Source organism: Paralichthys olivaceus, chromosome 5 (assembly GCF_024713975.1).
Source record: "Paralichthys olivaceus isolate ysfri-2021 chromosome 5, ASM2471397v2, whole genome shotgun sequence".
Classification (NCBI taxonomy): domain Eukaryota; kingdom Metazoa; phylum Chordata; class Actinopteri; order Pleuronectiformes; family Paralichthyidae; genus Paralichthys; species Paralichthys olivaceus.
In genome coordinates, this window is record NC_091097.1 from 23,229,909 (window position 1) to 23,254,232 (window position 24,324).

General features: G+C 41.9%; 19 non-coding genes and 3 pseudogenes across 19 annotated transcripts; all 22 read left to right on the top strand.

Annotated features, from left to right (window-relative positions):
• The first annotated feature begins 178 nt into the window (after positions 1-178).
• LOC138409348 (5S ribosomal RNA) lies at positions 179-297 on the top strand. Its single transcript, XR_011242668.1, has one exon. It is a non-coding gene; the product is annotated as a 5S ribosomal RNA (ribosomal RNA).
• A 490-nt stretch (positions 298-787) lies between these two features.
• LOC138409350 (5S ribosomal RNA) lies at positions 788-906 on the top strand. The gene has a single exon (XR_011242670.1). It is a non-coding gene; the product is annotated as a 5S ribosomal RNA (ribosomal RNA).
• Positions 907-1,396: 490 nt separating this feature from the next.
• On the top strand, positions 1,397-1,515 carry LOC138408072 (5S ribosomal RNA). Its single transcript, XR_011241390.1, has one exon. It is a non-coding gene; the product is annotated as a 5S ribosomal RNA (ribosomal RNA).
• Positions 1,516-2,005: 490 nt separating this feature from the next.
• LOC138409855 (5S ribosomal RNA) lies at positions 2,006-2,124 on the top strand (annotated as a pseudogene).
• Positions 2,125-2,614: 490 nt separating this feature from the next.
• LOC138408073 (5S ribosomal RNA) lies at positions 2,615-2,733 on the top strand. The gene has a single exon (XR_011241391.1). It is a non-coding gene; the product is annotated as a 5S ribosomal RNA (ribosomal RNA).
• A 490-nt stretch (positions 2,734-3,223) lies between these two features.
• LOC138408074 (5S ribosomal RNA) lies at positions 3,224-3,342 on the top strand. The gene has a single exon (XR_011241392.1). It is a non-coding gene; the product is annotated as a 5S ribosomal RNA (ribosomal RNA).
• Positions 3,343-3,832: 490 nt separating this feature from the next.
• On the top strand, positions 3,833-3,951 carry LOC138408075 (5S ribosomal RNA). Its single transcript, XR_011241393.1, has one exon. It is a non-coding gene; the product is annotated as a 5S ribosomal RNA (ribosomal RNA).
• Positions 3,952-4,441: 490 nt separating this feature from the next.
• On the top strand, positions 4,442-4,560 carry LOC138409227 (5S ribosomal RNA). Its single transcript, XR_011242547.1, has one exon. It is a non-coding gene; the product is annotated as a 5S ribosomal RNA (ribosomal RNA).
• A 490-nt stretch (positions 4,561-5,050) lies between these two features.
• LOC138408076 (5S ribosomal RNA) lies at positions 5,051-5,169 on the top strand. Its single transcript, XR_011241394.1, has one exon. It is a non-coding gene; the product is annotated as a 5S ribosomal RNA (ribosomal RNA).
• Positions 5,170-5,659: 490 nt separating this feature from the next.
• Positions 5,660-5,778, top strand: LOC138408443 (5S ribosomal RNA). Its single transcript, XR_011241762.1, has one exon. It is a non-coding gene; the product is annotated as a 5S ribosomal RNA (ribosomal RNA).
• Positions 5,779-6,268: 490 nt separating this feature from the next.
• LOC138408077 (5S ribosomal RNA) lies at positions 6,269-6,387 on the top strand. The gene has a single exon (XR_011241395.1). It is a non-coding gene; the product is annotated as a 5S ribosomal RNA (ribosomal RNA).
• A 490-nt stretch (positions 6,388-6,877) lies between these two features.
• Positions 6,878-6,996, top strand: LOC138408078 (5S ribosomal RNA). Its single transcript, XR_011241396.1, has one exon. It is a non-coding gene; the product is annotated as a 5S ribosomal RNA (ribosomal RNA).
• Positions 6,997-7,486: 490 nt separating this feature from the next.
• Positions 7,487-7,605, top strand: LOC138408080 (5S ribosomal RNA). The gene has a single exon (XR_011241398.1). It is a non-coding gene; the product is annotated as a 5S ribosomal RNA (ribosomal RNA).
• A 6,790-nt stretch (positions 7,606-14,395) lies between these two features.
• LOC138408584 (5S ribosomal RNA) lies at positions 14,396-14,514 on the top strand. Its single transcript, XR_011241903.1, has one exon. It is a non-coding gene; the product is annotated as a 5S ribosomal RNA (ribosomal RNA).
• A 490-nt stretch (positions 14,515-15,004) lies between these two features.
• Positions 15,005-15,123, top strand: LOC138409856 (5S ribosomal RNA; annotated as a pseudogene).
• Positions 15,124-15,613: 490 nt separating this feature from the next.
• On the top strand, positions 15,614-15,732 carry LOC138408855 (5S ribosomal RNA). Its single transcript, XR_011242176.1, has one exon. It is a non-coding gene; the product is annotated as a 5S ribosomal RNA (ribosomal RNA).
• A 490-nt stretch (positions 15,733-16,222) lies between these two features.
• On the top strand, positions 16,223-16,341 carry LOC138409857 (5S ribosomal RNA; annotated as a pseudogene).
• A 490-nt stretch (positions 16,342-16,831) lies between these two features.
• LOC138408856 (5S ribosomal RNA) lies at positions 16,832-16,950 on the top strand. Its single transcript, XR_011242177.1, has one exon. It is a non-coding gene; the product is annotated as a 5S ribosomal RNA (ribosomal RNA).
• Positions 16,951-17,440: 490 nt separating this feature from the next.
• On the top strand, positions 17,441-17,559 carry LOC138408081 (5S ribosomal RNA). The gene has a single exon (XR_011241399.1). It is a non-coding gene; the product is annotated as a 5S ribosomal RNA (ribosomal RNA).
• A 490-nt stretch (positions 17,560-18,049) lies between these two features.
• LOC138408082 (5S ribosomal RNA) lies at positions 18,050-18,168 on the top strand. Its single transcript, XR_011241400.1, has one exon. It is a non-coding gene; the product is annotated as a 5S ribosomal RNA (ribosomal RNA).
• Positions 18,169-18,658: 490 nt separating this feature from the next.
• LOC138408083 (5S ribosomal RNA) lies at positions 18,659-18,777 on the top strand. Its single transcript, XR_011241401.1, has one exon. It is a non-coding gene; the product is annotated as a 5S ribosomal RNA (ribosomal RNA).
• A 490-nt stretch (positions 18,778-19,267) lies between these two features.
• Positions 19,268-19,386, top strand: LOC138408293 (5S ribosomal RNA). Its single transcript, XR_011241612.1, has one exon. It is a non-coding gene; the product is annotated as a 5S ribosomal RNA (ribosomal RNA).
• The last annotated feature ends 4,938 nt before the right edge of the window (positions 19,387-24,324 follow it).

Here is a 24,324-nt window from a genome sequence, read left to right on the forward strand (position 1 = left end):
TGTAATGATTTTTTTCTTGCAACGATATGACAAAATTGCACCTTGAGATTGATTTTGGAACAATTGACCCTCCCGCTCACCCACACCTCAAGATGCTATGGTTGCAAAGCAACAGAAGAACCATTGATGATGGTAATGATTCACATGTATAAAGGAGGTATTGTGGGTGGAGTTAATCGCTTACGGCCATACCACCCTGAACACGCCCGATCTCGTCCGATCTCGGAAGCTAAGCAGCGTGGGGCCTGGTTAGTACTTGAATGAGAGACTGCCTGGGAATACCAGGTGCTGTAAGCTTTTTAGACTTTTCTTTGCAGAGGGCGCTGTTGCTGCTGCTTCAGAGGAGACACCTCTTGGAAAGAGCAGGAAAGACTGTTCATCAAAGGAAAAAAGAATATGGAACCCTCACATCATCACTGAAAGGTGAAAGGGAGCATTCATCAGATTTGTTTCTAATCAAAACACTACTTTATTCATGTTTTATTAACATATCATTTTCAAATTGTCTTATTTGGAGAGAGCGATGAAAGAGCAGGGAGTTTACTCTGCATCAGGGAAACAACTGGATATGAAACACTGACAATATTGCTGAAGGTCATTTTTGAAAATTGTAATGATTTTTTTCTTGCAACGATATGACAAAATTGCACCTTGAGATTGATTTTGGAACAATTGACCCTCCCGCTCACCCACACCTCAAGATGCTATGGTTGCAAAGCAACAGAAGAACCATTGATGATGGTAATGATTCACATGTATAAAGGAGGTATTGTGGGTGGAGTTAATCGCTTACGGCCATACCACCCTGAACACGCCCGATCTCGTCCGATCTCGGAAGCTAAGCAGCGTGGGGCCTGGTTAGTACTTGAATGAGAGACTGCCTGGGAATACCAGGTGCTGTAAGCTTTTTAGACTTTTCTTTGCAGAGGGCGCTGTTGCTGCTGCTTCAGAGGAGACACCTCTTGGAAAGAGCAGGAAAGACTGTTCATCAAAGGAAAAAAGAATATGGAACCCTCACATCATCACTGAAAGGTGAAAGGGAGCATTCATCAGATTTGTTTCTAATCAAAACACTACTTTATTCATGTTTTATTAACATATCATTTTCAAATTGTCTTATTTGGAGAGAGCGATGAAAGAGCAGGGAGTTTACTCTGCATCAGGGAAACAACTGGATATGAAACACTGACAATATTGCTGAAGGTCATTTTTGAAAATTGTAATGATTTTTTTCTTGCAACGATATGACAAAATTGCACCTTGAGATTGATTTTGGAACAATTGACCCTCCCGCCCACCCACACCTCAAGATGCTATGGTTGCAAAGCAACAGAAGAACCATTGATGATGGTGATGATTCACATGTATAAAGGAGGTATTGTGGGTGGAGTTAATCGCTTACGGCCATACCACCCTGAACACGCCCGATCTCGTCCGATCTCGGAAGCTAAGCAGGGTCGGGCCTGGTTAGTACTTGAATGGGAGACCGCCTGGGAATACCAGGTGCTGTAAGCTTTTTAGACTTTTCTTTGCAGAGGGCGCTGTTGCTGCTGCTTCAGAGGAGACACCTCTTGGAAAGAGCAGGAAAGACTGTTCATCAAAGGAAAAAAGAATATGGAACCCTCACATCATCACTGAAAGGTGAAAGGGAGCATTCATCAGATTTGTTTCTAATCAAAACACTACTTTATTCATGTTTTATTAACATATCATTTTCAAATGGTCTTATTTGGAGAGAGCGATGAAAGAGCAGGGAGTTTACTCTGCATCAGGGAAACAACTGGATATGAAACACTGACAATATTGCTGAAGGTCATTTTTGAAAATTGTAATGATTTTTTTCTTGCAACGATATGACAAAATTGCACCTTGAGATTGATTTTGGAACAATTGACCGCCCCGCCCACCCACACCTCAAGATGCTATGGTTGCAAAGCAACAGAAGAACCATTGATGATGGTGATGATTCACATGTATAAAGGAGGTATTGTGGGTGGAGTTAATCACTTAAGGCCATACCACCCTGAACAAGCCCGATCTTGTCCGATCTCGGAAGCTAAGCAGGGTCGGGCCTGGTTAGTACTTGAATCGGAGACCGCCTGGGAATACCAGGTGCTGTAAGCTTTTTAGACTTTTCTTTGCAGAGGGCGCTGTTGCTGCTGCTTCAGAGGAGACACCTCTTGGAAAGAGCAGGAAAGACTGTTCATCAAAGGAAAAAAGAATATGGAACCCTCACATCATCACTGAAAGGTGAGAGTGAGCATTCATCAGATTTGTTTCTAATCAAAACACTACTTTATTCATGTTTTATTAACATATCATTTTCAAATTGTCTTATTTGGAGAGAGCGATGAAAGAGCAGGGAGTTTACTCTGCATCAGGGAAACAACTGGATATGAAACACTGACAATATTGCTGAAGGTCATTTTTGAAAATTGTAATGATTTTTTTCTTGCAACGATATGACAAAATTGCACCTTGAGATTGATTTTGGAACAATTGACCGCCCCGCCCACCCACACCTCAAGATGCTATGGTTGCAAAGCAACAGAAGAACCATTGATGATGGTGATGATTCACATGTATAAAGGAGGTATTGTGGGTGGAGTTAATCGCTTACGGCCATACCACCCTGAACACGCCCGATCTCGTCCGATCTCGGAAGCTAAGCAGGGTCGGGCCTGGTTAGTACTTGAATGGGAGACCGCCTGGGAATACCAGGTGCTGTAAGCTTTTTAGACTTTTCTTTGCAGAGGGCGCTGTTGCTGCTGCTTCAGAGGAGACACCTCTTGGAAAGAGCAGGAAAGACTGTTCATCAAAGGAAAAAAGAATATGGAACCCTCACATCATCACTGAAAGGTGAAAGGGAGCATTCATCAGATTTGTTTCTAATCAAAACACTACTTTATTCATGTTTTATTAACATATCATTTTCAAATTGTCTTATTTGGAGAGAGCGATGAAAGAGCAGGGAGTTTACTCTGCATCAGGGAAACAACTGGATATGAAACACTGACAATATTGCTGAAGGTCATTTTTGAAAATTGTAATGATTTTTTTCTTGCAACGATATGACAAAATTGCACCTTGAGATTGATTTTGGAACAATTGACCCTCCCGCCCACCCACACCTCAAGATGCTATGGTTGCAAAGCAACAGAAGAACCATTGATGATGGTGATGATTCACATGTATAAAGGAGGTATTGTGGGTGGAGTTAATCGCTTACGGCCATACCACCCTGAACACGCCCGATCTCGTCCGATCTCGGAAGCTAAGCAGGGTCGGGCCTGGTTAGTACTTGAATGGGAGACCGCCTGGGAATACCAGGTGCTGTAAGCTTTTTAGACTTTTCTTTGCAGAGGGCGCTGTTGCTGCTGCTTCAGAGGAGACACCTCTTGGAAAGAGCAGGAAAGACTGTTCATCAAAGGAAAAAAGAATATGGAACCCTCACATCATCACTGAAAGGTGAAAGTGAGCATTCATCAGATTTGTTTCTAATCAAAACACTACTTTATTCATGTTTTATTAACATATCATTTTCAAATGGTCTTATTTGGAGAGAGCGATGAAAGAGCAGGGAGTTTACTCTGCATCAGGGAAACAACTGGATATGAAACACTAACAATATTGCTGAAGGTCATTTTTGAAAATTGTAATGATTTTTTTCTTGCAACGATATGACAAAATTGCACCTTGAGATTGATTTTGGAACAATTGACCCTCCCGCCCACCCACACCTCAAGATGCTATGGTTGCAAAGCAACAGAAGAACCATTGATGATGGTGATGATTCACATGTATAAAGGAGGTATTGTGGGTGGAGTTAATCGCTTACGGCCATACCACCCTGAACACGCCCGATCTCGTCCGATCTCGGAAGCTAAGCAGGGTCGGGCCTGGTTAGTACTTGAATGGGAGACCGCCTGGGAATACCAGGTGCTGTAAGCTTTTTAGACTTTTCTTTGCAGAGGGCGCTGTTGCTGCTGCTTCAGAGGAGACACCTCTTGGAAAGAGCAGGAAAGACTGTTCATCAGAGGAAAAAAGAATATGGAACCCTCACATCATCACTGAAAGGTGAAAGTGAGCATTCATCAGATTTGTTTCTAATCAAAACACTACTTTATTCATGTTTTATTAACATATCATTTTCAAATGGTCTTATTTGGAGAGAGCGATGAAAGAGCAGGGAGTTTACTCTGCATCAGGGAAACAACTGGATATGAAACACTGACAATATTGCTGAAGGTCATTTTTGAAAATTGTAATGATTTTTTTCTTGCAACGATATGACAAAATTGCACCTTGAGATTGATTTTGGAACAATTGACCCTCCCGCCCACCCACACCTCAAGATGCTATGGTTGCAAAGCAACAGAAGAACCATTGATGATGGTGATGATTCACATGTATAAAGGAGGTATTGTGGGTGGAGTTAATCGCTTACGGCCATACCACCCTGAACATGCCCGATCTCGTCCGATCTCGGAAGCTAAGCAGGGTGGGGCCTGGTTAGTACTTGAATCGGAGACCGCCTGGGAATACCAGGTGCTGTAAGCTTTTTAGACTTTTCTTTGCAGAGGGCGCTGTTGCTGCTGCTTCAGAGGAGACACCTCTTGGAAAGAGCAGGAAAGACTGTTCATCAAAGGAAAAAAGAATATGGAACCCTCACATCATCACTGAAAGGTGAGAGTGAGCATTCATCAGATTTGTTTCTAATCAAAACACTACTTTATTCATGTTTTATTAACATATCATTTTCAAATTGTCTTATTTGGAGAGAGCGATGAAAGAGCAGGGAGTTTACTCTGCATCAGGGAAACAACTGGATATGAAACACTGACAATATTGCTGAAGGTCATTTTTGAAAATTGTAATGATTTTTTTCTTGCAACGATATGACAAAATTGCACCTTGAGATTGATTTTGGAACAATTGACCCTCCCGCCCACCCACACCTCAAGATGCTATGGTTGCAAAGCAACAGAAGAACCATTGATGATGGTGATGATTCACATGTATAAAGGAGGTATTGTGGGTGGAGTTAATCGCTTACGGCCATACCACCCTGAACACGCCCGATCTCGTCCGATCTCGGAAGCTAAGCAGGGTCGGGCCTGGTTAGTACTTGAATGGGAGACCGCCTGGGAATACCAGGTGCTGTAAGCTTTTTAGACTTTTCTTTGCAGAGGGCGCTGTTGCTGCTGCTTCAGAGGAGACACCTCTTGGAAAGAGCAGGAAAGACTGTTCATCAGAGGAAAAAAGAATATGGAACCCTCACATCATCACTGAAAGGTGAAAGTGAGCATTCATCAGATTTGTTTCTAATCAAAACACTACTTTATTCATGTTTTATTAACATATCATTTTCAAATGGTCTTATTTGGAGAGAGCGATGAAAGAGCAGGGAGTTTACTCTGCATCAGGGAAACAACTGGATATGAAACACTGACAATATTGCTGAAGGTCATTTTTGAAAATTGTAATGATTTTTTTCTTGCAACGATATGACAAAATTGCACCTTGAGATTGATTTTGGAACAATTGACCCTCCCGCCCACCCACACCTCAAGATGCTATGGTTGCAAAGCAACAGAAGAACCATTGATGATGGTGATGATTCACATGTATAAAGGAGGTATTGTGGGTGGAGTTAATCGCTTACGGCCATACCACCCTGAACATGCCCGATCTCGTCCGATCTCGGAAGCTAAGCAGGGTCGGGCCTGGTTAGTACTTGAATGGGAGACCGCCTGGGAATACCAGGTGCTGTAAGCTTTTTAGACTTTTCTTTGCAGAGGGCGCTGTTGCTGCTGCTTCAGAGGAGACACCTCTTGGAAAGAGCAGGAAAGACTGTTCATCAAAGGAACAAAGAATATGGAACCCTCACATCATCACTGAAAGGTGAAAGGGAGCATTCATCAGATTTGTTTCTAATCAAAACACTACTTTATTCATGTTTTATTAACATATCATTTTCAAATTGTCTTATTTGGAGAGAGCGATGAAAGAGCAGGGAGTTTACTCTGCATCAGGGAAACAACTGGATATGAAACACTGACAATATTGCTGAAGGTCATTTTTGAAAATTGTAATGATTTTTTTCTTGCAACGATATGACAAAATTGCACCTTGAGATTGATTTTGGAACAATTGACCCTCCCGCCCACCCACACCTCAAGATGCTATGGTTGCAAAGCAACAGAAGAACCATTGATGATGGTGATGATTCACATGTATAAAGGAGGTATTGTGGGTGGAGTTAATCGCTTACGGCCATACCACCCTGAACACGCCCGATCTCGTCCGATCTCGGAAGCTAAGCAGGGTCGGGCCTGGTTAGTACTTGAATGGGAGACCGCCTGGGAATACCAGGTGCTGTAAGCTTTTTAGACTTTTCTTTGCAGAGGGCGCTGTTGCTGCTGCTTCAGAGGAGACACCTCTTGGAAAGAGCAGGAAAGACTGTTCATCAAAGGAAAAAAGAATATGGAACCCTCACATCATCACTGAAAGGTGAAAGGGAGCATTCATCAGATTTGTTTCTAATCAAAACACTACTTTATTCATGTTTTATTAACATATCATTTTCAAATTGTCTTATTTGGAGAGAGCGATGAAAGAGCAGGGAGTTTACTCTGCATCAGGGAAACAACTGGATATGAAACACTGACAATATTGCTGAAGGTCATTTTTGAAAATTGTAATGATTTTTTTCTTGCAACGATATGACAAAATTGCACCTTGAGATTGATTTTGGAACAATTGACCGCCCCGCCCACCCACACCTCAAGATGCTATGGTTGCAAAGCAACAGAAGAACCATTGATGATGGTGATGATTCACATGTATAAAGGAGGTATTGTGGGTGGAGTTAATCGCTTACGGCCATACCACCCTGAACACGCCCGATCTCGTCCGATCTCGGAAGCTAAGCAGGGTCGGGCCTGGTTAGTACTTGAATGGGAGACCGCCTGGGAATACCAGGTGCTGTAAGCTTTTTAGACTTTTCTTTGCAGAGGGCGCTGTTGCTGCTGCTTCAGAGGAGACACCTCTTGGAAAGAGCAGGAAAGACTGTTCATCAAAGGAAAAAAGAATATGGAACCCTCACATCATCACTGAAAGGTGAAAGGGAGCATTCATCAGATTTGTTTCTAATCAAAACACTACTTTATTCATGTTTTATTAACATATCATTTTCAAATTGTCTTATTTGGAGAGAGCGATGAAAGAGCAGGGAGTTTACTCTGCATCAGGGAAACAACTGGATATGAAACACTGACAATATTGCTGAAGGTCATTTTTGAAAATTGTAATGATTTTTTTCTTGCAACGATATGACAAAATTGCACCTTGAGATTGATTTTGGAACAATTGACCCTCCCGCCCACCCACACCTCAAGATGCTATGGTTGCAAAGCAACAGAAGAACCATTGATGATGGTGATGATTCACATGTATAAAGGAGGTATTGTGGGTGGAGTTAATCGCTTACGGCCATACCACCCTGAACACGCCCGATCTCGTCCGATCTCGGAAGCTAAGCAGGGTCGGGCCTGGTTAGTACTTGAATGGGAGACCGCCTGGGAATACCAGGTGCTGTAAGCTTTTTAGACTTTTCTTTGCAGAGGGCGCTGTTGCTGCTGCTTCAGAGGAGACACCTCTTGGAAAGAGCAGGAAAGACTGTTCATCAAAGGAAAAAAGAATATGGAACCCTCACATCATCACTGAAAGGTGAAAGTGAGCATTCATCAGATTTGTTTCTAATCAAAACACTACTTTATTCATGTTTTATTAACATATCATTTTCAAATGGTCTTATTTGGAGAGAGCGATGAAAGAGCAGGGAGTTTACTCTGCATCAGGGAAACAACTGGATATGAAACACTAACAATATTGCTGAAGGTCATTTTTGAAAATTGTAATGATTTTTTTCTTGCAACGATATGACAAAATTGCACCTTGAGATTGATTTTGGAACAATTGACCCTCCCGCCCACCCACACCTCAAGATGCTATGGTTGCAAAGCAACAGAAGAACCATTGATGATGGTGATGATTCACATGTATAAAGGAGGTATTGTGGGTGGAGTTAATCGCTTACGGCCATACCACCCTGAACACGCCCTTGAACGCACCACGGAGTGACGACATCAACCAGCGACCCGGAAGCAAGCCACCACGGGTGGCTGCGGAGGAACTATTTTTCTTTTTTTTTTTTTCTCTCTCTTTTCCAGCTTTACTTGTTCTCTCTCTACATTCCCTATTTTTCTACCTCATATATGTAAATCCAACCGGACATTAGTGTTGTGATTGTCTTGTTGTGTGTATGTGTGTGTCCCCCGCGGCAGTGACGCACTGTGAGGGGGAATCGTAGCCTGCCAGGAAGTGCTCCCGAGACAATGGCAGAGACAAGCACGGAGCGGCGGAGTTTAACCGCTGACACCCACGGAGGTGACAGCGGTGGAGAGACGGAGCTGACGCAGGGTAAGTGCTGCAAAATAAATGAGAGGAACGACAGGGAGCAGACAGTGATGGTAGAGATGGAGGGCGAGGACACGGCTATGGAGCTGATGCGTTGCGTACGCGAGCTGTGTGGAGGGCTACTGGCGTGCAGACAGATAACCGAAAAAAAATATGAAATGACGATGAGCCATCCGAAAGGAAAGGACAGGCTCATGGAAGGATTTAAGATTGGGGAGAATCGGGTGCACGTCAGAGAGCTAATAAATGACGAGCTAGTAGTGTCTTTCATGAATCTGCCATTTTATATTGAGGACAGGGAGATACTGGCAAAGCTACAACTCTGGGGAGTATCAGCAGTATCTCCCATTAAAAGAAGGATGTGGCCAGGGACAAATGTAGCTGATGGGACAAGGTTCCTGAAAGTAAAATTTAATAATGAAATACAATCACTGCCGTATTCCGCTAGATTTGACACAGCGCTGGGAGCTGAGTACTTCAGGGTGCTGCATGATAAGCAGGTGAAGGTGTGCAGGTTGTGCATTAAACCAGGGCACATAATGAGAGAGTGCCCTGAATTTCACTGCAACAGATGTGGAGTGCAGGGTCATTATGCAAGGGAATGCACGCAGGGGAAGAAGAGATGTGATCTATGCCAGAACCTTATGAGTGAATGCAGATGCAATAAGAGTGAGGCAGAAGACGACACAAATGAGAGTGGACAAGAAAGTGAGAGCGGAGGCAGTGAGGAGGGGGAGGCAGAGTATATGGAAAGTGAGGAGGAGGGAGTCAGAAAAGAAATGGAGGAGACAGAGAAAGAGGATGCAGGCAAGCAGGAAGGAGAGAGGCCGACAGAGGAGACGGAAGGCGGAAAGAAAGATGGAGCGAACCGGAAGGAAAGGAAGGAGAGAACGAAAGGAAACAACGAGGAGGAGGATGCGGGAAGGAGGAGAGGAGCGCTGGCGCGTGAGGTGAGGACAGAAGGGACGGCAGACAGGAGGAGTGACGGGGTGGAGAAGAAAGGTCCCAAAACGAAGGAGACGAGAGGGCCAGAGAAGGGGGCGACTGTCGAAAGACAAGACGGAAAGGAGGAAGCAGGCCCGGGGAGAACGCGACGAGAGGATGACACAGGAAGGACGGAGAATGCACTGAGTGGAGCTAAGCCCACAGAGACTGCAGAGGAGACTACCACACCACAGACGGTAGGATCCGAAACAGACATGGATATAGAGGAACAAATGAAACAACTAAGAAAAAGACAGAATACTAAGAGGCATACGAGGAATAATAAGAAAAGTAAAACTAAGGAAATAACAAAATGAAAGTAAAAATAATAATAATGTTAACAATAATTTCAATAAATGCAAGGGGGCTAAAGAACAAAAACAAAAGACATCAGATATATGGGAAGAGTAATTATGACATAATATGCTTACAGGAAACACACTGGAATGAGAGATGTATGAAAGAGGTGGAGGATGAATGGAGGGGAGAAGTATTTGCAAATAATGGAGATGGGAATGCGAGGGGTGTAGCAATATTAACAAAAAAAGGAGTGATAGGGAATGTAAGAAGGTGTGAAGATGAGGGAGATGGGAGGATGATAGGGATCAAATTTGAATATAAGAATGAGGAAATGAAGCTGGTAAATGTGTATATGCCGAATGAGGAGAAAGAAAGAAAGGTGATGATTGAAAAGATGGGAACGATGTGTGATGACAACAGCATGATTGTGGGGGACTTCAATGTGTGGTGTGAGAAACTGGACGTGTCAACAAACATGCACTTTAAAAATGACACAACAAGAGAGGTATTAAAAAAATTAAAAAGTATGAAAGGACTGAGTGACGTATGGAGAGAAAGAAATCCAGAGAGGAGAGCGTTCTCAAGAACACAACTGGTAAAAGGGGAATTAAAACAGAGTAGGATAGATTTAGTATTAAGCACAAAAAGCATAGCAGAAAGGATAAAAGAAATAGAATATAGAACCACAACGTATAGTGATCATAAGGAGTTAAAATTTACAATAGGGGGGGGGACAAAGAGAAGAGGAGGGGGACTGTGGTGCATGAATGGGGAGTTGCTGAGAGATGAAAAATATAAAAAAGAAGTGAGAGAATACATAAGGTGGGAGAAGGATGACAGGATGTATGAGGAAGATATAGGGAGGTGGTGGGAAGGGGTAAAAGAGGGAGTACGGACCATGAGCATAAAACACAGTAGGAAGAGGGGGAAAACACAGAGAGAGAAGGAAAAAAAGTTAAAAGAGGAGTTGAGAGAAGAGGAAAAGAAAGCTGAGGAGGATGGCAAGTATGATTTGGGGGAATATATAAAGAAGAAAGATGAACTGAAAGAGATAGAACAGGGAAAGTGCAAGGGAGCAATAATTAGAAGTAAGGCAAGAGATGTAGTAGAGGGGGAAAAATGTACAGGTTATTTCTTAGGGCTAGAGAAGGTAAGGCAAAAGAATAATTATTTTGAGCAAGTGGAGGGAAAGAGAGGGGAAAGAATAACTGACTTTGTAGGGATAGTGGAAAGAGTAGGAGAATTCTATAGGGAGTTATTTAAGAAAGAAGAAGTAGATGAGGAGAGTAGCAGGCAGGTGATAGAAAAGATGGAAGCTAGGCTGAGTGATGAGGATAGAGAAGGATGTGAAGGAGAGATAACTAAAGGAGAGATAGGGAAAGCAATAGATGAGTTAGGCAGGAATAAAAGTCCAGGGATAGATGGGATAATAGGAGAGTTTTATATAGAGTTTAAGGAAGAATTAGTGCCAGTGTTAGATAGATTATTTAGGTATATAGAAGAGAAGGGAGAGATGCCACACAGCATGACAATAGGGCTAGTTAGTATAATTTACAAAAAAGGGAGCAGGGACAAATTAGAAAACTACAGACCACTCACAATGTTAAATGGTGATTATAAAATACTAGCAAAGGTGTTAGCAAATAGGATAAAGGGGGTTATAGGGACGGTGGTGGGAAGCACACAAGCATATAGCATACCAGGAAGAGACATAGCCGACACAATAAGCAGTATTAGGGACACCATCACACACATGAAGGGGAACAAAATAGGGATAGTAGCGAGTTTGGATCTGAATAAAGCATTTGATAGAGTAGATCATGGGTATTTATATAAGGTATTAGATAAAGTGGGTTTTGGAAATAGGATGATAGGATGGATAAGGAGGATGTATGAAAGAGCAGCGAGTAAGATAAAAATAAACGGGATAGTGACAGAGGAGTTTAGATTAGAGAGATCAGTTAGACAGGGATGTCCGCTATCGGCTCTGCTGTACGCCTTGTCAGCAGAGCCGCTAGCGGCACTAATATTGCAAAATAGAGGGATTAAGGGCATAGAACTACCGGGTGGACAGATGAGCACGCTATATCAATATGCAGACGACACAACAGTGACAGTTAGGGACAAAGAAAGTGTAGTAGAGGTTTTAAAAAGTGTAGAGCAGTATGGTAGGGCATCAGGAGCAAAAGTAAACATAGAGAAATCAGAGATAATGTACATAGGGGAGAACAGAGAAGAGAGGGAGGAGATCAGAATGAAGGAAAACAAAGGGTATATGAAGGTGTTAGGTGTAAATTTAGGGATAGAAGAGAAAGAAGGGAGAGATAGGCAGTATGAGGGGATAGTGAATAGGATTAGAAAGACGTTAGGGTTTTGGAAGAGAAGAGGATTGAAGCTAAAAGGGAAGGTAATTGTAGTAAATTGTTTAATAATGAGCAAGCTGGTGTATGTGATGAATGTGATGGATGTGCCTGAGAAAGTGATGAAAGAAGTGGGAGGGATGGTGAGTGACTTTTTGTGGGATGGGAAGGGGGTTAGAATAGCAAGGGAAGTACTAGAAAACGAGTATGAAGACGGGGGACTGAAACTGGTTAACTTAGAGAGAAAAAAAAAAGCACTGAGGGTGAAAATGATGGTGAGATACTTAAAGAATAAAAGTGATCAGGTGTGGAAGGTGTGTTTAACAGAAGCTATCAACAAAACTGGAGGGTGTGGTGAGAGTGGAGTGTATATGAAAATGAAAAAAGGGATGTTAGATGGAGTGACTGATTATTACAAAGAGATGCTGGGAGCGTGGGGAGAGTTTCTGAGTTTCGTGAAGTATGAATGCAAAAATGTAAAGCAGGTATGGGAGCAGCCAGCGTTTTTAAATCCAAAAATCACAGTGGAGGGGGAGACCATCTTTAACAGGGTAATATGGAGAGCAGGGATAAGGAAGGTGAGGGACATGGTGTACGAGTACACACCGGGTTTTATGAGGGCACAGGTGATTGTAGATGAGGTCAGGGGGAATGGGGATGAAATATGGCCGGGTACAGCTGAAGGGGTCATAGAAAAAATAAAAAAAGCAATGCCCAAAGAATGGATGGAAATGATTGAGAGAGAGAACGTGAACGGAGGAGAAGATGAAATAGATATGTATGTAGGGGAAGGGGAGTGCAAGTTGAGTCTGAAGGATGTAAAAACAAGGATGATATATGAATGTATGAGAGAGAAAGAACTGAGGAGGCCGGCTGCAGAGAAAGTGTGGGTCAAAGTAATGAATAACATGGATGCAAAGCAAATATGGACCAATCTGAGAGTGAAGTGGAACACGACTGAATGTGAACACTTTGACTACATGCTAAGGCACAACAGGATATACAACAACCTGATAAAGAGCAAGTTTGACCGGGAGGTGGGAAAGGAATGTGACGTATGTGAAGTGGGAGTGGAGACATGTATGCATGAGTTTGTTGAATGTGGGGAACTAAGGGTGTACTTTGGGAAAATAAGGGAGTTAATAAATAGGTGCTGGGAGGGAGACTTTGTGGGGAGGAGCGAATGGAAGAAGCTGTGGTTGTTTGGCGTGGTGGAGAGAAAGAGAGGATGCAATGTAAATCTGTTAAACTATGTCCTGAGCCACGCACGATATGCAGTGAAACTAAGGAGAAACACTGCGCAGTATGAAAGGAGAAAATGTGACGTGTGGAATGTTTTTAAAAATTTGACAGAAAGGGATGTGAAAGTGATGCACAGCTACATTGGGAAAGACGACTTTCAGAAAGGGTTTGTGGACGGGAGCACCTTCATAGAAATAACGAATGGAGATGTGAATGAGGTGAGAATGGATTTTGGTTAAGATTTGTTTTGGGGCTTTTTGTTTTTGGTTGGTTTTATTGCTTTTATTGATTTGTGTGTTTCCTGTATCGAGTGATGTATACATGTGAAAAGTTAAGACCTGACAGAGGCAAACATGTAAAGGAATGATGTAAAAAACAAATGTATGTAAAAAAATGTAAATTCAATCTATTTTTGATAATAAAAGAAAAAAAAAAAAAAAAACACGCCCGATCTCGTCCGATCTCGGAAGCTAAGCAGGGTCGGGCCTGGTTAGTACTTGAATGGGAGACCGCCTGGGAATACCAGGTGCTGTAAGCTTTTTAGACTTTTCTTTGCAGAGGGCGCTGTTGCTGCTGCTTCAGAGGAGACACCTCTTGGAAAGAGCAGGAAAGACTGTTCATCAGAGGAAAAAAGAATATGGAACCCTCACATCATCACTGAAAGGTGAAAGTGAGCATTCATCAGATTTGTTTCTAATCAAAACACTACTTTATTCATGTTTTATTAACATATCATTTTCAAATGGTCTTATTTGGAGAGAGCGATGAAAGAGCAGGGAGTTTACTCTGCATCAGGGAAACAACTGGATATGAAACACTGACAATATTGCTGAAGGTCATTTTTGAAAATTGTAATGATTTTTTTCTTGCAACGATATGACAAAATTGCACCTTGAGATTGATTTTGGAACAATTGACCCTCCCGCCCACCCACACCTCAAGATGCTATGGTTGCAAAGCAACAGAAGAACCATTGATGATGGTGATGATTCACATGTATAAAGGAGGTATTGTGGGTGGAGTTAATCGCTTACGGCCATACCACCCTGAACATGCCCGATCTCGTCCGATCTCGGAAGCTAAGCAGGGTGGGGCCTGGTTAGTACTTGAATGGGAGACCGCCTGGGAATACCAGGTGCTGTAAGCTTTTTAGACTTTTCTTTGCAGAGGGCGCTGTTGCTGCTGCTTCAGAGGAGACATCTCTTGGAAAGAGCAGGAAAGACTGTTCATCAAAGGAAAAAAGAATATGGAACCCTCACATCATCACTGAAAGGTGAAAGTGAGCATTCATCAGATTTGTTTCTAATCAAAACACTACTTTATTCATGTTTTATTAACATATCATTTTCAAATGGTCTTATTTGGAGAGAGCGATGAAAGAGCAGGGAGTTTACTCTGCATCAGGGAAACAACTGGATATGAAACACTGACAATATTGCTGAAGGTCATTTTTGAAAATTGTAATGATTTTTTTCTTGCAACGATATGACAAAATTGCACCTTGAGATTGATTTTGGAACAATTGACCGCCCGGCCCACCCACACCTCAAGATGCTATGGTTGCAAAGCAACAGAAGAACCATTGATGATGGTGATGATTCACATGTATAAAGGAGGTATTGTGGGTGGAGTTAATCACTTAAGGCCATACCACCCTGAACAAGCCCGATCTTGTCCGATCTCGGAAGCTAAGCAGGGTCGGGCCTGGTTAGTACTTGAATCGGAGACCGCCTGGGAATACCAGGTGCTGTAAGCTTTTTAGACTTTTCTTTGCAGAGGGCGCTGTTGCTGCTGCTTCAGAGGAGACACCTCTTGGAAAGAGCAGGAAAGACTGTTCATCAAAGGAAAAAAGAATATGGAACCCTCACATCATCACTGAAAGGTGAGAGTGAGCATTCATCAGATTTGTTTCTAATCAAAACACTACTTTATTCATGTTTTATTAACATATCATTTTCAAATTGTCTTATTTGGAGAGAGCGATGAAAGAGCAGGGAGTTTACTCTGCATCAGGGAAACAACTGGATATGAAACACTGACAATATTGCTGAAGGTCATTTTTGAAAATTGTAATGATTTTTTTCTTGCAACGATATGACAAAATTGCACCTTGAGATTGATTTTGGAACAATTGACCGCCCCGCCCACCCACACCTCAAGATGCTATGGTTGCAAAGCAACAGAAGAACCATTGATGATGGTGATGATTCACATGTATAAAGGAGGTATTGTGGGTGGAGTTAATCGCTTACGGCCATACCACCCTGAACACGCCCGATCTCGTCCAATCTCGGAAGCTAAGCAGGGTCGGGCCTGGTTAGTACTTGAATGGGAGACCGCCTGGGAATACCAGGTGCTGTAAGCTTTTTAGACTTTTCTTTGCAGAGGGCGCTGTTGCTGCTGCTTCAGAGGAGACACCTCTTGGAAAGAGCAGGAAAGACTGTTCATCAAAGGAACAAAGAATATGGAACCCTCACATCATCACTGAAAGGTGAAAGGGAGCATTCATCAGATTTGTTTCTAATCAAAACACTACTTTATTCATGTTTTATTAACATATCATTTTCAAATGGTCTTATTTGGAGAGAGCGATGAAAGAGCAGGGAGTTTACTCTGCATCAGGGAAACAACTGGATATGAAACACTGACAATATTGCTGAAGGTCATTTTTGAAAATTGTAATGATTTTTTTCTTGCAACGATATGACAAAATTGCACCTTGAGATTGATTTTGGAACAATTGACCGCCCGGCCCACCCACACCTCAAGATGCTATGGTTGCAAAGCAACAGAAGAACCATTGATGATGGTGATGATTCACATGTATAAAGGAGGTATTGTGGGTGGAGTTAATCACTTAAGGCCATACCACCCTGAACAAGCCCGATCTTGTCCGATCTCGGAAGCTAAGCAGGGTCGGGCCTGGTTAGTACTTGAATCGGAGACCGCCTGGGAATACCAGGTGCTGTAAGCTTTTTAGACTTTTCTTTGCAGAGGGCGCTGTTGCTGCTGCTTCAGAGGAGACACCTCTTGGAAAGAGCAGGAAAGACTGTTCATCAAAGGAAAAAAGAATATGGAACCCTCACATCATCACTGAAAGGTGAGAGTGAGCATTCATCAGATTTGTTTCTAATCAAAACACTACTTTATTCATGTTTTATTAACATATCATTTTCAAATTGTCTTATTTGGAGAGAGCGATGAAAGAGCAGGGAGTTTACTCTGCATCAGGGAAACAACTGGATATGAAACACTGACAATATTGCTGAAGGTCATTTTTGAAAATTGTAATGATTTTTTTCTTGCAACGATATGACAAAATTGCACCTTGAGATTGATTTTGGAACAATTGACCGCCCCGCCCACCCACACCTCAAGATGCTATGGTTGCAAAGCAACAGAAGAACCATTGATGATGGTGATGATTCACATGTATAAAGGAGGTATTGTGGGTGGAGTTAATCGCTTACGGCCATACCACCCTGAACACGCCCGATCTCGTCCAATCTCGGAAGCTAAGCAGGGTCGGGCCTGGTTAGTACTTGAATGGGAGACCGCCTGGGAATACCAGGTGCTGTAAGCTTTTTAGACTTTTCTTTGCAGAGGGCGCTGTTGCTGCTGCTTCAGAGGAGACACCTCTTGGAAAGAGCAGGAAAGACTGTTCATCAAAGGAACAAAGAATATGGAACCCTCACATCATCACTGAAAGGTGAAAGGGAGCATTCATCAGATTTGTTTCTAATCAAAACACTACTTTATTCATGTTTTATTAACATATCATTTTCAAATTGTCTTATTTGGAGAGAGCGATGAAAGAGCAGGGAGTTTACTCTGCATCAGGGAAACAACTGGATATGAAACACTGACAATATTGCTGAAGGTCATTTTTGAAAATTGTAATGATTTTTTTCTTGCAACGATATGACAAAATTGCACCTTGAGATTGATTTTGGAACAATTGACCCTCCCGCCCACCCACACCTCAAGATGCTATGGTTGCAAAGCAACAGAAGAACCATTGATGATGGTGATGATTCACATGTATAAAGGAGGTATTGTGGGTGGAGTTAATCGCTTACGGCCATACCACCCTGAACACGCCCGATCTCGTCCGATCTCGGAAGCTAAGCAGGGTCGGGCCTGGTTAGTACTTGAATGGGAGACCGCCTGGGAATACCAGGTGCTGTAAGCTTTTTAGACTTTTCTTTGCAGAGGGCGCTGTTGCTGCTGCTTCAGAGGAGACACCTCTTGGAAAGAGCAGGAAAGACTGTTCATCAAAGGAAAAAAGAATATGGAACCCTCACATCATCACTGAAAGGTGAAAGGGAGCATTCATCAGATTTGTTTCTAATCAAAACACTACTTTATTCATGTTTTATTAACATATCATTTTCAAATTGTCTTATTTGGAGAGAGCGATGAAAGAGCAGGGAGTTTACTCTGCATCAGGGAAACAACTGGATATGAAACACTGACAATATTGCTGAAGGTCATTTTTGAAAATTGTAATGATTTTTTTCTTGCAACGATATGACAAAATTGCACCTTGAGATTGATTTTGGAACAATTGACCCTCCCGCCCACCCACACCTCAAGATGCTATGGTTGCAAAGCAACAGAAGAACCATTGATGATGGTGATGATTCACATGTATAAAGGAGGTATTGTGGGAGGAGTTAATCGCTTACGGCCATACCACCCTGAACACGCCCGATCTCGTCCGATCTCGGAAGCTAAGCAGGGTCGGGCCTGGTTAGTACTTGAATGGGAGACCGCCTGGGAATACCAGGTGCTGTAAGCTTTTTAGACTTTTCTTTGCAGAGGGCGCTGTTGCTGCTGCTTCAGAGGAGACACCTCTTGGAAAGAGCAGGAAAGACTGTTCATCAAAGGAAAAAAGAATATGGAACCCTCACATCATCACTGAAAGGTGAAAGTGAGCATTCATCAGATTTGTTTCTAATCAAAACACTACTTTATTCATGTTTTATTAACATATCATTTTCAAATTGTCTTATTTGGAGAGAGCGATGAGAGAGCAGGGAGTTTACTCTGCATCAGGGAAACAACTGGATATGAAACACTGACAATATTGCTGAAGGTCATTTTTTAAAATTGTAATGATTTTTTTCTTGCAACGATATGACAAAATTGCACCTTGAGATTGATTTTGGAACAATTGACCCTCCCGCCCACCCACACCTCAAGATGCTATGGTTGCAAAGCAACAGAAGAACCATTGATGATGGTGATGATTCACATGTATAAAGGAGGTATTGTGGGTGGAGTTAATCGCTTACGGCCATACCACCCTGAACACGCCCGATCTCGTCCGATCTCGGAAGCTAAGCAGGGTCGGGCCTGGTTAGTACTTGAATGGGAGACCGCCTGGGAATACCAGGTGCTGTAAGCTTTTTAGACTTTTCTTTGCAGAGGGCGCTGTTGCTGCTGCTTCAGAGGAGACACCTCTTGGAAAGAGCAGGAAAGACTGTTCATCAAAGGAAAAAAGAATATGGAACCCTCACATCATCACTGAAAGGTGAAAGGGAGCATTCATCAGATTTGTTTCTAATCAAAACACTACTTTATTCATGTTTTATTAACATATCATTTTCAAATTGTCTTATTTGGAGAGAGCGATGAGAGAGCAGGGAGTTTACTCTGCATCAGGGAAACAACTGGATATGAAACACTGACAATATTGCTGAAGGTCATTTTTGAAAATTGTAATGATTTTTTTCTTGCAACGATATGACAAAATTGCACCTTGAGATTGATTTTGGAACAATTGACCCTCCCGCTCACCCACACCTCAAGATGATATGGTTGCAAAGCAACAGAAGAACCATTGATGATGGTGATGATTCACATGTATAAAGGAGGTATTGTGGGTGGAGTTAATCGCTTACGGCCATACCACCCTGAACACGCCCGATCTCGTCCGATCTCGGAAGCTAAGCAGGGTGGGGCCTGGTTAGTACTTGAATGGGAGACCGCCTGGGAATACCAGGTGCTGTAAGCTTTTTAGACTTTTCTTTGCAGAGGGCGCTGTTGCTGCTGCTTCAGAGGAGACACCTCTTGGAAAGAGCAGGAAAGACTGTTCATCAAAGGAAAAAAGAATATGGAACCCTCACATCATCACTGAAAGGTGAAAGGGAGCATTCATCAGATTTGTTTCTAATCAAAACACTACTTTATTCATGTTTTATTAACATATCATTTTCAAATTGTCTTATTTGGAGAGAGCGATGAGAGAGCAGGGAGTTTACTCTGCATCAGGGAAACAACTGGATATGAAACACTGACAATATTGCTGAAGGTCATTTTTGAAAATTGTAATGATTTTTTTCTTGCAACGATATGACAAAATTGCACCTTGAGATTGATTTTGGAACAATTGACCCTCCCGCTCACCCACACCTCAAGATGATATGGTTGCAAAGCAACAGAAGAACCATTGATGATGGTGATGATTCACATGTATAAAGGAGGTATTGTGGGTGGAGTTAATCGCTTACGGCCATACCACCCTGAACACAACTGATCACGTCTGATTGCGTTCAGGTGTGCAACCAGGCAGTGAAGGAGCAGAGAGAGCAGGTGGAGAGAGCAGGAGGAATTCTTTTGTTTTTTTTTGGGCTAGATTGAAAGTGAGTGAGAGTGTTTTTTTTACTTTTTGTGTTCGATTTTATTCCCCCAGCAGCTTGCTGTTCGGGGGAACATCTCTTTTTTTGAGGGTGTGTGTGTTTTGAATGAGTGACGTCAAAGAGAGGAGAGAGCGAGTAGAGAGGAGTAGGACAGATCTCATGGCAGCTGACAGCGGACCGGCAAGCACAACGACAAAGAATATGGAAAACGGCATGGAGCAGAGATCGCCTAAGAATACTGACCAGGGAAAGACCACGACCACCTGCAGGATCATTGACAACGGCAAGATGCAGCAACCGACAAAGAATGCCGACATTGGAAAGGAAACGACCACGAGAAGGATCACGGACAGCAGTAAAAGTACCTCGGAGCCTCTTCCAAGCACAGAAAAGAAATTTGAGAGGGCGCTTACCTTGGCGGTAGAGATCATTGGAGATGAGATGGTGACTATGATGGAACTTTTGAGTGAAGTTAAAAAAACGTGCGGGGTGGTGAATGGATGCCGTTTTACCACGCCCAAGAAATATGAAATAACAATGGACAATGTTGAAGGGAAGGATAAACTGTTAGATGGGATTAGAATAAAGAAGAGCACGATTTTTGCAAAAGAAATTAGAAATGACGAACTAGTGGTATCATTTCTAAACTTGCCGACGTACATTGTGGATCGTGTCATTCTTTTAAAACTTGCAGAATGGGGAGTTAAGGCAATCTCGCCAATCAAAAGAAGAATGTGGCCAGGAACGGACGTAGCCGATGGAACCAGGTTCTTGAAGGTCCGGTTCACTGAAACAGTGAAATCGTTACCCTACTCAACCAAGTTCGAAACACTAGTGGGGGGAGAATACTTTCGCGTGATCCATGACGGACAGAGGAAAGTATGCAGACTATGTATACAACCGGGTCACATCTTCAGAGAATGCCCAGAATTCAGATGTCACAGATGTAAAGAACAGGGACACTATGCAAGGGAGTGTGTGCCAAAAGCAGCGGAGAGAGAAGATGTCGATGTGGAGGAGGAGGGCAACAGCACTGACAGCGAGAAGGAGGAGACAGAGAAAAGCGACGATGACGACATGCAGACGGAGGGAGACCCAGGGGGCGTCCCAGAGAGCGGGGTGGAGTCCAAGGTGCAGAACCAAGAACGGCAAACCCGGAGGGACGTCGCAGCAGGAGACGTGGTGGAAACTACAGGGCAGGAGGAGAGCCGGTCCGGAGAGGAATCGAGTGGAGAGAAGGCTCCCCGTGAAAAGACTCCAGCAGACGGAACCGGCGACATTGGAGTAAAGCAGCATGGAGAAGGAAATCGAGACGAGAGGGAAACTGCGATGGACTTCATGGTTATCGAGGATATTTCAGAGGAAGAGAGTGTAACCAGACCGCAGAAGGAACGAAAGGCGGAGGGGACCACAAAGAAAAGGAAAGCTGTGCTCCGAGCTGAGGAGAAAAGGAGGAAGAAGGAGGAAAGAAGGACAAAATGAAGGTTGGGAATGAAACCATAATTATATGTTTAATGTTAAGCTTGATTTCATTCAACACAAATGGGCTAAGAAATCAAAGCAAATTTGAAAAACTATTAAATAAATGTAGAAATAATGACATATTATGTCTGCAAGAAACGAACTGGACAGACCAGATCATGGAAGATATAAAAACAAAATGGAAAGACATTATGTATACAAACCATGGTACGGATAAATCATGTGGGGTAGCAATCCTGATAAGAAATAATGCTGTAGAAAACCTCAAAGAAATCTACAAAGGAAAAGAAGGAAGAGCCATAATCATAGAATTTAAATACAAAAAGATAGAGTACCGAATAATTAATATATATGCACCAAATATAGAAGCAGACAGGAAGGTTTTTTTCTTGGATTTAGGAAAATGGTGTGTGGGAAACTGTATAATAGTGGGAGATTTTAATTTAAAAAGTACAAGGTTGGATGTGGCAAGAGGGAAGCAATTAAAAAATGATACTTCAAGAAAGATTTTTCTGAAAACATTGGAGGAAAAACAATTAATTGATGTATGGAGGAACGAAAACCCAAACAGGAGAGAATACTCAAGAAGGCAAATAGTAATGGGGGAACTAAAACAAAGCAGGATAGACTTATGTATAGCACATCAGACAATGGTTAAATTTATAAAAAATATGGTGTATGAATTCACATCATTCAGTGACCATGCAATCCTGTCAATAGAGGTTGGTACTGGGATAGAGAGAAGGGGAGGAGGAGTGTGGTGCCTAAACAATACTCTCCTAGAGGAAGAGGGATATAGAAAGAAAATAGTGGCCTGCATAGAGAATGGAAAAAATAACATAGACATATGCAGAAGCAAGGGATTATGGTGGGAAAGACTGAAGCAAAAGATAAGGACAATAAGTATTAGATATGCAAAGGTCCGGGCTTTTAAAGAAAGAGAGAAAATAAAATGGTTGAAGGATGAGCTGGCAGAAGAGGCAGAAAGAATTGATAAGGATCCAAAACATAGCATAGAACAATACATAAAGGTGAAATCCAAACTGGACGTTTATGAACAGAATAAATGTATGGGGGCAATAACAAGGAGTAGGGAGAAATATGCGATGAAGGGGGAGAGATGCACAGGATATTTTTTGGGATTAGAAAAAAGGAAACAGGAGAGGGTATATATTGAAGAGTTAGAAAATGAAAATGGAGAGATAGTAAATGATTTTGTAGACATTATTGGAAATGTTGGGACATTTTATAAAAATCTATACAAAAAAGGAATTGCAAAGGAGGAAGATAGAATTACAGTATTAGGTAATATTAAGAAAACGATAACAAATGATGAGAAAAGTATGTGTGATGACAACATCAAAGTCATAGAAATAAAAGAATCAATAATGTCATTAAATACCAATAAAAGTCCGGGAACAGATGGCCTTACAAGTGAATTTTATAAAACATTTATCGACGAGCTGCTCCCAATTTTAAGCATAATTTATGCAGAGATGGAGAAGGAGCAGGAGGTACCAGAGTCGCTGGCAACAGGACTAATAACGATCATATATAAAAATAAGGGAAGCAAAAGAAAACTGGAAAACTATAGGCCGCTAACTGTACTAAACACAGATTACAAGATTTTAGCAAAAGTATTAGTAAACAGAATAAAAACAGCAGCACCAACAATCATAGCACCAACACAGGCGTACGGGATACCAGGGAGGGACATATCGGACATTATTTGCACAATAAGGGACACAATTGAATGCATGGGGAAGGATGGTGGAATTATTTTAAGTATGGACCTTGATAAAGCTTTCGATAGGGTTGAGCATAGTTTTTTATTTTGCACATTAGAAAAATTTGGTTTTGGGCAAAGAATAATCAACTGGATTAAATTATTGTACAAAAATGCAAAGAGTAGGATAAAAATAAATGGAGCTATAACGGATCCTTTTCCATTGGAGAGATCTGTGAGGCAAGGGTGCCCGCTATCGGCAGTACTTTACAGCTTAACTGCAGAAAGTCTCGCGGAAATGATAAAGAAGGATAAGAAAATAGAGGGGATAAAATTGCCAAATGGAGGTGAAAGCAAAATACAGCAATATGCTGATGACACCACTTGTATGGTAAAAAATATGAATAGCGTGAAAAGGATAATGGGAAAAATGGAAGTATATGGGAGAGCAGCAGGGGCTAAAGTAAATATAGACAAAACTGAAATAATGTACGTCGGAAATATAAGCCAAAGTGATTGTAACATACCTTTTAGAATTTCAAAGGATTATATGAAAATATTGGGGATAAATATGGGAGGGAAAGAAAAGGAGGCGAGAGATGAGACATGGAATGGGGTAATAAATAAAGTGAAAAACACATTAAATGCGTGGAAGCCGAGGAGATTAAAATTAAAGGGGAAGGTTTTAGTGGTAAATGCATTAATACTATCCAAGATTGTCTATGCCTTGACGGTGATAGACATGCCAGAGTGGGTGCATAAAGAGCTAAACAGCACAATTACAAATTACATTTGGGATGGGAAACTGGCAAGAATAGCACAAAAGACACTGATAGGGAAATATGAAGAAGGAGGATTGAAACTGGTGGATTTGAATATTAAGAAAAAAGCAATACGAATAAAAACTGTTAAAAAGTATCTGTACGATAGGATTGATTATGGATGGAAAAATGTTTTTAGGGAATATCTATATAAAAATGGAAGATGTGAAGAAAACGGTCTAATAATGATAATGAAAAGCTCCATATATGAGAAAGTGCCTAGATATTATAAAGAGGTGTTTGAGGCATGGGGGAAATACAGAATAAACATTAAATATGACTGC